The sequence below is a fragment of the Lagopus muta genome, chromosome 4 (assembly GCF_023343835.1).
Source record: "Lagopus muta isolate bLagMut1 chromosome 4, bLagMut1 primary, whole genome shotgun sequence".
Classification (NCBI taxonomy): domain Eukaryota; kingdom Metazoa; phylum Chordata; class Aves; order Galliformes; family Phasianidae; genus Lagopus; species Lagopus muta.
This window is the reverse complement of record NC_064436.1, coordinates 49,188,998-49,204,078: the sequence shown is the minus strand read 5'-3', so window position 1 is coordinate 49,204,078 and position 15,081 is coordinate 49,188,998. Positions and strand designations below refer to the sequence as shown.

Sequence of the window (15,081 nt, the reverse complement as noted above, 5' to 3'; positions counted from 1 at the left end):
GCTTTCTGGAAATTCTTTGGTGTATTATTGCATAGCAGAGTGGTGTGACAAGGATAAAGAGATTAGAAGTAATTTCATATAACTCCTTGTGTCAAAATCTGAAGAGGGCTTTTACTTGTAAACGCCAGACGTTGCTGAAATTCTTCATTAAAAACTAGCAGTATACTGGCAGGAAATCTCTAAGCGCTAAGACACAAAGCAACCAAACCAGAGAGGGAGAAGAAATATTAAATCAAAGTTCAGACAAAGAAAAAATACAAAGGGAACAAACTTGCCCAAATACAACCCTAATAATGTGGGTTATCTCCAAGGGTGCTGATGCTAAATCAGCCTGGAAAGCTAGAAAACCACATGCTGATTTTCACAAATTCCAAATAGCCAGGCATCACTGGTTCAGACACACAATCCCTGCCACCATCATACAGCTGTGACTGTGAGCTGCTGTGAGACAGCCAATCTTGCAGGCTGGAGATGCTCACACAAAATACAGGCTATATTTTCTCTCTGTGATGTACCATACAACTAATACATGCAAAATCTGGCCAGCAGAGTTTGCCCAGAACTTCTACCTCTATGTGAAATAATTCTCCCAGAGGTAGGTTTAGGCAATACAACCATGGATGCAAAAAGAAATTTTTGTACCCAGTAAGGTGGTCAGATATGACTTCTAATTCTGTTGGTGTGGGAAAGCAGGAGAGTAGATGAGGGAGGAGAAGGAGACTGGCACAAAAGATTGCACAGCAGATCTGACCAAGGATTTGAATATGAAAAGTAGCAGGCTTGCTTAGTTTACAAATGCTTCATTAAATGAGCAGAAGAATAGGCAAAAATATAATTATAACATCAGACCTGCACTTTTTGAAAAGCTGCCATTGCGTGTTACAAAACTACCACCATGTACTTTAGCTCTCAAAGCCAGTGACCTTGCAGAAAAACAGAGAAAGTGCCCATGGGTGTGTGCACAGGTGTGTGAAAGGGAGCATGCTGCTACCACACCTGGCTGGGAAAGGAGTTTAAACACCATGTTGCCTAGTAGAGGGAAGCAAATCCCTCCTTCTCTCTCTCTCTCTCTCTCTCTCTTTTTAATGTCCTTTTCTCTGCCTCTGAGTCAACCACCCACTAGTTGTCATAAGCACGTTCAGAACCTGGGTTTACTCAATGAATGTTACAGTGTGATTCTGCACTGCAACCCACTCAGGAACCGTAGGTTTCACCCTCATGCTCAACACTTACTGGGCAGGATTCATTTCTGACTGCAGATTTCATGCTGGTTGAACAAAGGTTGCCATTTCCTGGTGAGTCCATGGCACCCAGTGCAACAGGTATCTTTCATTTGTCCATTCCTGCTTTAGAAGAATATATCAGAAGAAGGAACTTTTGCTAGTTTGCACTGGGACATTTAACATTAATAGAGAAGCTTGGATCCTGCACTCTTCAGGTCACTGAGGCTTTTCTTATAGAGTTGTGCTGGCAATGTTCTCTCTGGAAGGAAATATCTCATGCCTGGAGACCTCACAAAGGTATTACTCAGGGCACCACACCTGTCCCACAGTTTGTTTTCTGTAGCCTCTTCCCTCCCAGTCGCCTTAGTCCTCCTTTTCTTATTTTGCCCTGCTAAGGTCACCAGACACATTTATCTTTTCCACAGGCTGTTTTTCAGCCACAGCAGTGTCAGTGGAAAATACTACAGTCATCTGCATTGCTGGGCTGAATTCGGTGGCTCTCTGGTCCTGAGATTCCCCCTTTCCAGCCCTAAAGCAACAATGCTGAAGAGGTCTCTTCTCGTGGTTTCTCTTCCAGACTACACAGTGGCCTGGGGCTGGTGTTCCCAAACCACTTGCCCGTAGACATGCACCCCGCACAGACTCTTCCTACCAGATGTCCCAAGCATCCAGTATTTGGAATCTAGGTGCTGCAAACCAGATCCCACTACCCCTGCCCCTTACAGCAGATGGTCCATTCACAGCCATGCTCAAGTGGCTGCCATCCCCGCTATCACAGAGACACTGCAGGGGATGAACTGCGAGAAAGGAACTTGCAGTGGAGGCAGACAAACTGGCCCTAGATAAGTCTTTCTGTCCTCACTTTGCACCCAGTTCCTGTCTATCACTGGCCAAGTCACTTTAACCAAACTTTGTACAGATGGTCACTGATGGCTTGTTCCTTATTTTGGTGTGGGAACATTTTATGATCTGCAATTTTCTTGCAGATGATGAGAGGATGAGAGCTGTGAGCGGTCTCACTAGGAAATGCACTTCAAAAATGGGAATCATAAACAAAACTCAGTTTTCTGGGAAGTCATAAGGCGAGCAGTGTGACTGATGTAGATTGCTAGTTCTAGATTGCAAACACACAAAAAGAGGAAATTTGTTTTGCTGCAAATCAAACATTTAATTTCTGGATCATCTACCCAATTCTTATGGTTAAATTTAATCAGATTTTTAAATGAAATGTCAGTCTGAAACTTATTTGGGAAAAGTGGAAGTAGCAATTCAGCTTATTGGAATATGTTTTTTGTACTTCACCCAAAATAGCCTGTTAATCTTGACATTAATCTGTAACTAGTCCTAAAGTACACTTCCCAGTGTAGAAAACATTTAACTAATAAAAACTTCTTGTGTCTGGCTCTGGCATCTTAAATTGTGCACTCAACACAAGGGTAAACTTCTTAATCTACATTCTGTGTCTCTATTGTTTTTTTAGTAAATTAGTATCAAGTGGTTATTGTGGATTAGCTCATTACTGTTTGTGAAGTAATTAAATGCTAACGAGATGAGTCCCATATAAAAAGCCAAGGAGAAATAATTCTCTTTTCAGACAAAAGCAATGAAAGAGAGAATAAGTTACACACTGAACAAAAAACTACTCATTGATTACCCTCCTCCTCCTACAGGTTAAAAGGCAAGAGCCCTGCAAAACAAACAAACAAAACCCAGTACTGAATTTTTCCAAGGGAATGGATCATACTGTAACGATATACCACTAAAGGAAAATTAGTATTACACAGTGTATAAATCTGGCAAGATCTGAATTACACAGCGTTGTTTGTTTGTGATGCAGCTGTGCATTGCTTCCAAAGCTCATACGTTGGTTTTTTTGTTGTTTCAAACTGGTTAAAAAAAAAAACACAACAAAACAGATCCACAATCAAACTCCACCCTATGTCATCGCAGTGATGTGTGTGTCACACGGAGGGTCTGTGTTTGAGATGTTGCTGCACGAAGACTTCAGATAGGTGCAGCTTCAGGACTCTGGTCCCATAGCTGCTGCCTCCCTGCCCAGCCAGCAATTCTCAGTTCCCCCCATTTGAGTTTTCTCATCAAACAATATCTTCCCATCACTTCTCTTGCTGCCTGTCAGTTTTTCCAGGCAGCCTCCTTCTCCCACCACCACACCTCTTCTCCTCCTTCCCTTTCTTTTCTCCTCCATCCAGCCTGACCTTCCAAGCCCCAGCACCTTTCTCTTTGCTGCCTTTACTTTTAGATTCCTTAAATACTGCTGTCAAACAGCAGAGCACCTAGCAGCCTCCTACTGCTATGACAGTTAAAGTCTTGCTCAGACAGCAGGGTAAGAGTGTATTCTGGGAGATGGGTATGAACAGTCGAAATCTTCACAAAGTACATGGAAACTGTGATATTCAAAGGCTTATATTCTGCTTAAATGCCATTTTTCATAAAGGATCAAATCATCTTGCAGAGGAAGGGATGCAAAGCTGGGTTTCCTAAGCCCTGTGCTGGTGCCCTTCCTGCAGAACCTGTCATTTGTATGCATTTCATTTTCTTCTTGTCTGGCTCGTTCTACACCCTGTTGCACATGTACAAACAATAGTGTGCGTGAGTTCAGAGGAAAACTTTTCAACAGTGATTGACATTAGCAAGATCTTTGAGAATACAACTGTTCTGGCACCAGTTGCTTTCCAGGTAAGGATTAACGATGAATTAACAAACTGATGCCTTTTGTTTAAAACAGGCCACGTTTCAAAATGGAGGCAGCATTCAGATTTTTGCAGAAAGACTGTGCTTTGATTTGGAAATAGGGAAGCGCAGCGAGGATTGCAACACAGAATAGATAAGATTAGATGAAGAGGAAATGCAATAGGAATGGTTTGGATCTATAGAAGCAGCAGTGAAACAGTGTTCTCACACTGCTTATGTTGTAGTGTTTATTTTAGGAGACATGAAGTCTGTGCTCCCCTGGTTGGAGGTAACATCCCTCTGAATTTTGGCATTGCATCTGGAACCCAGATTTGATAATGTAGAAAGAAAGTGAAAATAGCAGCCTGTTTCCTTGTTCCTTCACCTTCCATGTCACTCAGCATTCCCAAACTTGGTGGAAAGGAGGTCCACCCATTCTGCTTTCCCCTCAGCAGCTCTGTGTTCAGCCATGCAATACTGACCTAAGTGTGGGTATGCCCACATGAGCTCTGCATCACTGCAAACACCCATCCTGTGCCAGGACCAGGGAACCAAACTCACAGACCCAAGATAAGCAGTATATGCAGGCAGAGAGACCCAAGAACACAGTAGCTCCAGAAACTAGCACTCATGCTGGAAGGCGAAGGCAGGCAGGGAAGGATGGGGAAGCAGTGAATCAGCAGTATGGGCTGCGTGCAGGCTGCCATATTGCGTGCTATGCGTGGAGTCCACCAGAGTTTCAGCCCTGTGGTTTTGGCTGAGTTTTGCTTTGAATCCAGAGCTCAGAAAGAAAGTTGCACAATGACTACTAAGCTTATCTGATCCTCTTTGCACTTGCCATAGCTCTGGAAAGGGTTTGTCTGACCCGTTTGTGGGTATTGTTGGGGCATGACTGCACATGGGGGCAGATAGCCTTGTGCCTGCCCCATGGCAGCATGATTACAGCTCAAAACTACAGCAGGATCCTTTCTGATTAGAGTGCAAGACCAAGAAACATACAGTTGCCTGCATATTAAAAATATGAAGGTGTGCCCAAAGATATGTAAACTTCCATCCCAACTTACAGCACACTGGTTTCCCTGTACAGTCTGTGCCTTGAGAACTCACAGTATTCATGGTGAGTTCTGACCTTTACCTGATTTTCTCCGTTACCAGCAAGAAGTTTAATTACAAGCCTAAACTTCTAGGATTTCACAGGTCTCTGGATACATGGCATTTTTTCATAAAACTAGGTTTGTTACTCTGCCTATCAGAAAGAATGTTGCAAATCAGCAGTTTTGCTTTCATTTTCTTTGGAAATCCAAATAACTTACTTATTAAAAACGAACAAACCAAAAAAAAGAAACACAACAAAACACTGTCGAGTCTATTGGAAAATTCAGAAGGGAAATGCTTCATGCTAGAGGCAAGTGCATTGCTACCATCCCTCACATATGAGCACTATGCTCCTCAACAGCCTGTCTCCTGTAGCACTCCTCAAGAACACATCTCTAGTGTTTCACAAGGGAAGAGAAAAATATTTAGATTTCTTATCTATTGTTGGGAAATGATGGCATAGTGATGGAAAAGTGATACCTCAAGACCAAATTAGACATTTGGCACCCAAACACTGACAGCTGAAGGGCAGTGCTCTGGGAATTGAGAATACAGCACTGATACTCATTTGCATTGACAGTTGTGCGCACACAGAGAAACCTACATCTGGTTAAAAGAAACAAGATATTCCCCAAACAGCTGCAAAGTTAAATTTACCAAAACCTTGTCCACTTCACATACAGAGGTTACGAGAGCACTTTGAGCTCGCTGCAGTCAGTAATCACTGATAGCAGTGTATAAGAAAGGCCACAAGAGAGAAAAAACACCCTGGAACTGTTCCACAAGCAAAACCGATCCTTTCCCTGGGCTTTTATCATTGTGAGGAGAATGTCAACCACCAAGGCCAGCGGTGTCTCAGTTTAGCAATACCTAACTGCACATAGGGCTTCTGGCAGTTTGTTCTGCTTCCACGAGAAGCTTTGTACCGTGCCCCATACATCATCCAGACAGGGAGCCAGTAAACTTTCCCAAGGCAGGTGGCAATGCTGATGGCCAGGAATTTCCACAAGAATTTTGTTACTTTGAATCATATAGTTAGCAGACAATAAAAACTAATGCTGGCTGTCAGTCTGTCTTACTGCTTTCTGAGAGTGTAACTTTGTAGAGAGATACTTGCAGAAAAAAAAAATTATCAAGAGAAAAAACATCCTGAACTCTGAAGGACATCTCAAAGAAGGACTTGTGAACACCAGAGTGAGCCATGGGTCAGGGAACAGCCCAAGAGGCACCTTCACATACCAGACAGCCCAGCCATCCTTGTGGTGTCTGGGACCAGTCATTCTATGCACACCCAGCCTGACCTGGGATTCATGCAGGTAAGACAACACTCAGTACTTCAATGTGTGAAAGGAGCACCTGGAAGCCTTGTTATTTATGATTGCTCAATATAATTTGCTCCTATGGAAGTCACTTAGTTATCCCCTGCTTGCACTCTGCAGGTCTCACCATCCAACATGCTCGCTCAGTGCATCTGCTTGCCTGTGAGTAAACCCTGACCTCATAGAATCATTATGGTTGGAAAAGACCTCTAAGATCACCAAGTCCAACTGCCAACCCATTGCCACCATGTCCACTAACCATGTCCTTCAGTGCCATATCTGCATGTTTCTTGAATACCTCCTAGGGATGGTGACTCCACCACCTCCCTGGGCAGCCTGTGCCAATCCTGTCTCACCACTCTTTCTGAGAATTAATGTTTCCTAATGTCAAACCTGAACTGCCATTAGCACAACTTAAGGACATGTAAAGGGACCTGCCACAAAGCACTCTTTGCCTTGCAGCTCTCCTCCTTCAAAAGCCCTGCCTAATTGCTAGCTTTCGGGCTGAATTCGGAGCTCCAAGCCATGGAACTGTGGGAGTAGCTGTGAGGACATCTCTGCCCGGAGGGAGTTCTACACCAGTCTACCTCCTGGGCCACCGCAGGCCCTTGGGGTGAAGACAACCTTCTCAGCACCACATGGTTATGCCATAAAATCCCATAAGACACAATACAGGGCAGCAACAATGAGCGCAGATCACCTTTGTCCAACCTGAGGCACTTCCAGCTTTCCATCCATTCAAGTTGCCTTGCCTGTTCTTGCCCACTTCACAAGGCCAAGAAGTAAAGGACAGACTACTGCAATCCCAACAGACTGAATACAGTCACCAATGAAATCTCTCTCTTCTCACAGATTTACTATCTGCAATGATCTATTGAGCTTCAGGTACCTTATTAGCATCATCTTTAATGTGAATCCTAATGGCAGAGTAGTGCTGCCTGTGAGGAGCAGCACTCACATAAAGACATGGATACCAGAGTGTGAATTCCAGGGAAACTGAAGTATCCACAGCCAACAGGAATTTTACTGCCAAAAGTACCCACATGGCTTGGACAAGGCCTAAGGTCACAGTAACAATGTGAATATTTTATTAAGGTGAATTGAATGTGCTCTTCTACTGTAAAACCACCTTGGGAACAGGTCTCTGCATGTGCACTCATGCCTGCCTCTACCTCCCCTCCCTGCTGCTGGTGCCATTTTTCCCCACTCGAGCACCTCCCCACTCTCCAGCCTTGAAAGCTCCCACAGTTGTGCCTTGCGTGCTACCTGCCCAGCCCTCATATCCACTATTTCTGTGCATATTACAGCACACACACTAGCTTTAAGGACCTGTTACCCACAGCCTTTTTGTGCTTCCTTCCCTCCAGGTCCCTTCCCTGCTTGTTGCTTAACAGCAAGACTTTCCAACCCTAACCAAGCATCTCCTCTCAGATTTTCCCTGCCAGGCACCAGACTGTACCCAGTGGGTTGACCTTTTTCCCCAGCCTCTCACTCATTCTGTGAAGATCTCTCATTTCTTCCTCCATGCCATGCAGGCATCTCCTGGTCATCCAGTTCCTCCACCTTCCTCCTTTGTTTTTGATTCTCTGTCTTCCTCTTTTCCTCACAATATGGCAAGTTCACGTCAATGATTTATCTTAACCCTCACCTCCCTCTTCTACAGCCTCCCTCTGCTGCCTTGATTCCTTTCTTTTGCTCAGAAATAAGTTATTCATTTGATATGCCCTGTTCAGGCTCCAGGCTCTTTACTGCTGAGTTTCCTGCTTTAACCTTCAAGTGGTTCAAGCACCATCCATTAGACTTCCCCATTAGTCCCATCATTCAGACTTCCTGTGATGTCCATTCCACCAGCCCTGATGACTTCTTTTTGCTTTCAATTACAAATTCTCCTCAGACTTCAATTCCTTTTGCTTTGCTTTCCCACCACTATTAACCCAACTGATGCCCCCACTTTTGCTGTTATCTGCTCAAAGCCCAGCCACTGCTTCCTGCTCAACATGCATAAAGCACGTGGTATTTCATGGGATATCCCAAATCTCTCTCATTTCCTTAGTGACAATTACTGTCCTTATGCCAGACAGGGCACAATTCTTGTTTAGAAGGCATTGTTATCAAGGTGCAGCCAAAACCTCTTGAAGCTTTCTCTTTCCCTGGCCAAAATATTGCTTATTTTACCCATCCTCACAGTTAAAACTCCATTCTGGGCTCTTGACCTTTTGTGATCTCCATGATAGGAACATCCTTTTCTCTGGCTTTCATAACTGCAGTCATCTTCCAAATGCTATTACAAGGGTCATTTTCATAGCCTTATGCCTTGAGTAAACAGTTCACTTCTGTGCTTGTTCATCAGCTCTCCATTCTCTAAGAAATAAAATACATTGCCCCTGTGCTGCTGAAATAGCACAACAGCATCCAAAGGCAGCACTCACGCCCCTGCCAGCCAAGCCAGTTAACCATTCTCAGTGCTCCACCCCGCCTGGCCCCTCTATTGTTTCTTACTAACAATAATTCTCACATTTAACGCAGTGGCATCTGAGTGCACACAGCACCAACACCTCAGTCAGGAACTCTAGGATTATGATCATGCAGTAACTAATAACTCCTTTGCTTCTACTAAGACCTCAACTTGCTGGTGCAGAACCTACACCCTCAAATGCTATGGGTTTCTTTGACCAAAAAAACCAAACCAAACCAAAACAAAAAATAGAAACAACCCAAAATAAAGTTTTTCAGTTTATTTCAAGGTAAAATTCGAGAACATTCAATCATTTCTCAGGGGCAAAACACCAATTATGAACCCTGAATGACATCACTTGGAGTGGCGCTTCTGCAGAGTGGATTTCGAGATGGTCCTTGTGTTGATAGATAGGACAGAAAGCATTTCATTTTGCAGTGGCCATTAAAGCCTTGCCTGCTTTAGAAACAGCTGAAAGTTACTGTTGTCTCATGATTCTTTTATACCACATGGCAGAGATTTCTCATGCATTTGTAGTTTTTTTCCGTGTCGTGCCAAATGAGCCATCCCTACTGATTTAGCCTCTGCTATCTGACCTAACTAGGTAAAATGCAACATCCAGCCCCTAAGTATGTTTCGTAAAACATATACTTTGACTCCAAAAATACATAACAAAAAATTCTCTCTTCTTTTCAAATGAAAGCTTGCTTGTGATCATGGTAAATGAAAGGCTGGAAAGGGCAAAAATGCCCTCAAATATCAGGTAGTCAGCTCTGCAGTTATTAAGAAGTTGCTTTGCTCTGTTGAGTTACTGTGTCGCCAAAACCCCAACAGCCACAGCTATACAAAGCCTACATTGTCTCTGCAAGGCTACTGAGATGATGTTCCTGATTCTTGGCAAGAGCTAGGTGTACCCAGAAGTATTTCATTGGGGAAAAAAAAACAAAACAAAAACCACCACAAAAGACAAGCAAAGAGAAATATTATTTTAGGCCTCTCACTGGAAAGATAAAGGTCAGAGTCCTTCCTTCTTCCAAAGTGAAGTGCAAAAAATGTCCTGTTTGCAGGATCGACTTTAGAACATTGAAAATGGCACCTAAAAATCCCCGTACAAAACAAATTTCTAAGTGACCCTTGAGAGGGTTTGTGGGTGCAGGCTATTGGTGATTTGGGGATCTAAACTCCTGACTAAGGAGACAGCTACCTACACTGATATATAGACATAGAGGTTGCCCTTCTGTGGTCAAACCATCAGATTTACTTCCATGCTAAAAAGCAAATTTTTGATTTTTACTTTCATCAAAGTTATTGATATCTGTTAGTTTTGGCACAAAGGGGATCTGGTGACTTAGGTATCTATCACCATTTCTTCACAGAAAGCACAGTATTAAATTTCTCACTAAATCAGAGCACTGGTGATTTGGGAGATCACGCACAGGCAGTCAACACCAGCAGATTGAATGAAAAGCTAAAAGTAAGTTACTGCCTCACCCATAAGATTACAACATCTGCTTGAGTTTGTCACCCACAGTGCCGTGAGCACACGTGTGTTGGAGACCCAGTCTGGAGTAACCCTCAGGCCATTTTCCCTATTGCTCTTTAAGAAAAATAAGACTTCAGTACGTTTTGAATACGGTGTTGCCCAATCCAACAACTACGGCTTCAGAATGCAGTTAAAACCGTAACAATCAGTTTGGTTGTCAGAGCCAATAATACTTCTATGATGGCAGAAATAAGAATTGCCATAAATGTTTTCTGCGATTAAACATTTTTAACAGCTACTAGCAAAGGCTGTTCTGCTTCATATCCAAGTGGTTTGGTTTTTTTGTTTTGTTTTGTTTCTACAGTTTGCCCAGCTACACCCTGAAACTGTGCCCAACCCTGACAGCAGACCCCAGTGCAAGCTCTCATTGAAGCAGTGCTACCCGAAGGCTTTGCCATCTCTGCTGCTTACATTAAATACTTTAATTCCAAGGCTCTCGACATTTTTAAATCCGCTTTATTGGAGGCAGCGCATTCCTTCACATTCTAAAACTTCAAACAAAGATTTCTCGTCCCAGGCTGCCGCGATTAGCGACTGTACTGACCCGGCAGTCAGCTCCGACTGCTTCCCTAACAACCCCCAGCGCGGGGCTGTGTTGTGCCGTGTCCCGGGACACCGCAGTGCCCGGCAGCCGCACAGGAAGCACCGCGGGGATGCAGGGCAGCGGCACCTGCCCTCGGCTCCAGCGGGTTAAAACAAACCGGAGGGCGGGATGGGAAATGTGCTGGGAAGAGAACGGGAGAGAGCGAGGCCAAGCGCGCAAGGAGAGTATTTGTCTCTCTCCGTTTATCTCCCAGACAGCTCGTTGGCCCGTCAGCCCTGCTGGCACGGGCCGGCCGCACACGCGGGCCGGCTTTATCGGAGCGCCGGGACGGGAGCGGCAGCCCGCTCCGCGCTGCTCCGCCCCGACCCCTGCGGGACCGCGGCACCCTCGGTGCCCCGGAGCTCGGCGGCTGCGGGCCGGGCCGCACCGTGCCGGGGGCTCGGAAGCACCGGCGGGCTGCTTGCGCTGCCTCGAGGGGCTCCTTGCAGCCCCATCTCGCAGTCCTGCCCTCTGGTGCTGAGAACGTTAGGAGGGATATCGCGGTCTGTTTACTGCCTCAGCGTAAAGGTTTATTTTAAATTCCTAAAAGGAAATGAGCTGTGCAGATTTCCCCCTGAAACAAAACAACGACAAACTCACAGCAACTCACAGCAATTACTTACAACACGAATAAGAAGCCCCCGGCATTTCCCATCTAGGCACATACACTCAGAGCAAAGGCGAGGCCTGACCCCCTCCCCGGTCGATCCATGCATTGAAGACAGACATCAGAAACTTTTCCCAGGTCAGATCCCGTTGCTGCGCTGCCGGCGCTGAGCAGCCGGAGCCCACCTGCCAGCCCTGAGTGTGCCGCACACGCTGCCGTGCTTTGTGTCGGAAACAAGGAACAGCCAAACAAACCAAACACTCCTTCTGAAAGGTCCTCCAGAGACATCGGGGGCTGCGGATTTGCTTTGATACGGACGAACGTCCCTCTCAGTTTCTGAGTTTCTCGCCCGCAGGTGAATCTCTCCCTGCTCTCGGTTACTGCCTGCTGCCACCCCTCGTCTGCCACCTGCTCGCAGTGAGGCATGAGAAGGGACCCCCGAAACTCCTTCGTAACCCTTTCTCTTTGCCTCCCGCCCACAAAATATATACATATATGTACACACCAAAATAAATAAAGACCCGTGTTCCCAAGTGTGCAGTCTGAGCAAACTTCTGTCCCGCTCCGCTGCCGTTCCGACAGAGCAAAACGCGGCACCTACCTGCAGCCCCGCCGCCGCCGGCACCATCCGGGGAAGGCGAAGCCGTGGGGCAGCGTCTTAGCGCATTGTCCCTCCGGCCCCGCTGCTAAGTGAGAGTTGAGCAACTCCTCGCAACGCTGCCGCTCGCAGCAACAGCCGATCCGAGCCTCCACTCTTGGCTCACTGTACTTTTTTTTTTTTTTCTTTCTTTTTTTTTTTTTTTTCTGTAAGAAGTCTTTTTGAGAAGTAGGACGTGGGGAGAGCCCCGCGCTCAGCAGTTCAAGCAGTTCAGCCAAAGCCCCTGCGCTAAGCCGCACATTCCTGCGCGGAGCGGCGCGGAGCTGGGGCTGGACTGGGACCGGGGTTGGGCTGAGACTGGGGCTGGGCTGGGACTGGGGAGCGCTCGCCTCTTCCCTGCTGCGGAGCTCAGCGCACTCCCGGACCCCGGGGAGTAAAAGCCGGGATCTCCCCCAGCTCCGGGGCCGTTTTATTTTTTGTCGTCCCCCCCTCTCCTCCCCTTCTCCCCGTGCTCACAGTAGCAAGGTTGTCTCTTGGCTACTCCCTGCCCCAAACTCACCAAACCAGATTCTTACTCCCAACACCTTCCCGTAAATCTGAAGTGAAACGTTACCCCGCGCTGAGCCCTGGTTGGCTCCCGGCCAGTGCATTCCTCTTGTTTCAGGAGGGCAGAAGAAAAAAATAGAGGGAAACCTGTAGAGATACAAAGGCTAGAAGGAAGGAAGCGAACTTCTAGAATAGCTTTACCAAAAATATTGCGGGAGGTAGCGATTCTATTTTATCTTCAAGGGCTATGCCGGTGCTTTTTTTTTTTCTTTTTTTTTTTTGGCTACTGTCAGGCAGGGGAAAGTCTCCCCTTCGGCCATCTGCATCCCTCGGGCAGACGGAGGTTTGAAGAGAAGACGAAGCCGCACACACCGGCAGCAGCCAGCAGAGCTGGGGGAGAAGCCCTTATGCTTCTCTGATCTGCTCAGCCCACCGCTGCGCTCAAAGGAGTGCCACATTTTACCATTTTCTGGTTCTGTGGTTACATCTGGTTTGAGAGAAGGGACAAAAGGGAAACCGGTTTGTAACAACAGCAGCCGAGCCTTCCTTTCACATCTGAGTGATCCCTCTGCCAGCTGCTTTGAATGCCTACAGAAATAATGGAGTGGGACCACAACGTTGGCCACCCCCTTGCTATCTGTGCTTGGCTGTGGGCTTTGACGCATGGACAGAGCACAAGACCTATTTATGGCAGATGGAACCAACCAGCAGAGATCCAATTCAGTTTGTGATGAAACCAACTGGAACTGGAAACTGTTGTTTTCCCCCCAAATTAGCTTCTGTGAGTTATGGCCAGGCAGAGGGATGTGATCATAGAATCATAGAATGGCTTGGGTTGGAAGGAACCTCAAAGATCATCGAGTTCCAACCCCACTGCCACAGTCAGGGCCACCAACCTCCAAATCTAATACTAGACCAGGCTGCCTAGGGCCCATCCAACCTGGCCTTGAACACCTCCAGGGATGGGGCATCCACAACATCTCTGGCAGCCTGTTCCAGCACCTCACTTCTCCAGCTATCCAGGAGAGTGGACAAAGCTCCCCGCAAGCAGAAGGTCAGCAGTCCTGTAAGTCACATCTTTAAATATATAGTAGTGGGGATAAAAGCTGTGACAAAAATTAATTCTTCTCAATTCCTGTTAATTTTTATGATAACTCTTCTCAATCCTTTTTTTTTGAAAGAAATACTCAGAGCTGAGAATACGTATACTGCTTTATTAATATTCTATAACCTACAGTTTTTGAAAGCAGTTTGTCCTTCTAAACTGCAATTTCAATTTATTTTTTTTCAGAAGAGAAAACTTCCACTGGCTTTACTTAAGCCAGCCACACTTGACTCCCTAGGAAAGTTATGCTTTGGGCAGGAATTGAAGAATCAAACCACTACAACAAAGCCAAAGAGCCAAGTATTGCAAAGTTCCAACTATCTTTATTCAAAAGTTGATAAAGGGATGCAATTCCAGTGTTAGCAAACGGGGCAAGAATAAAAAATCTTTCAGAACTTACCAGTATCAGTGTGCAAATAATCACAGGGGAAATTGCCATCAGGTTCTTGAGATGAGAACTCAATATTAGCTGTGAACATTCTGCAATTACATTTTCTAAAGAAAAATAGTCCAGAAAAGCAAATTGATTGTCTCAGTGGTAGTGACATCTCTGAAGTATTCTAGCATCATCTTCCTCAAAAACCTGGTCCAGTTGTCCAACAGCAAGGCCAGGCAATCCACTGTAGGAACAAATCCAATGTAGGGACAGCTTATGCTCTATTTGCTCTGTCAGAGGAGCAGGAGTTGTTGGCAAAAAAAAAAAAAAAAAAAAAAGCCTTCTGCCTACATGTGCAAATTGTTTCATTTAAATTAGATTCTTCATTGAAATACAAAACATGATATAGAAATTGGGAAGAAATATGAATGTATCATCCAGGAAGCAGCTCTATTACCAAGAGGTGTGTCTGCACCAGCACAGAGACAGCTTCTGTAAGGCACACTGTTAGAAGTTCAGCTCTTTGACTGATGTATTTCTGTCCAAAAAATGCAAGAGTAGTTCTAGCCAGAATGCTGGAAAACAATAACTTCCCCTTGTAGTACTGGCTGTGCCAGCCATCCTACTGCAGGTCATCCTTCCACTGCTGGGCAGGCTGGGGAGAATTCAATTCCCTCTATGAAGGTGAGTTCATGCCTTTGTTTCTGGTGGAGGCTTCGGGTTGGGTTTGCTTTGGAGTTACCAAAGATAAAGAAGAGTTTGTCATTTTCCCTAGTAGTAGTAGTTCAGCTGCAGGTAAAGGAGTTATAGCATAGGGATTCAACTAGAGCAAATGCCAGGCAATAGTTCACCTGACAATCAAAATACAGGTAGCACCCACTCTTTCAATGTGACAGACACTTAGCATAGGCCCACATGAGACTGCAAGGCACCATGCCTG

The 15,081-nt window shown here is 45.6% G+C and overlaps 1 protein-coding gene across 3 annotated transcripts in view; it reads right to left on the bottom strand.

Moving 5' to 3' along the window:
- RBM47 (RNA binding motif protein 47) overlaps positions 1–12,592 on the bottom strand; it is a 73,636-nt gene extending 61,044 nt beyond the window's left edge. For 2 of the 3 annotated variants that reach the window (XM_048941577.1, XM_048941578.1), the window contains exon 1: positions 11,533–11,554. The gene's annotated coding sequence lies outside the window, so the exon portion shown is untranslated. Of the gene's footprint in view, positions 1–11,532; positions 11,555–12,117 lie in introns of those variants that run through there. The other variant, XM_048941581.1, reaches the window with a different exon arrangement.
- Positions 12,593–15,081: the final 2,489 nt, after the last annotated feature.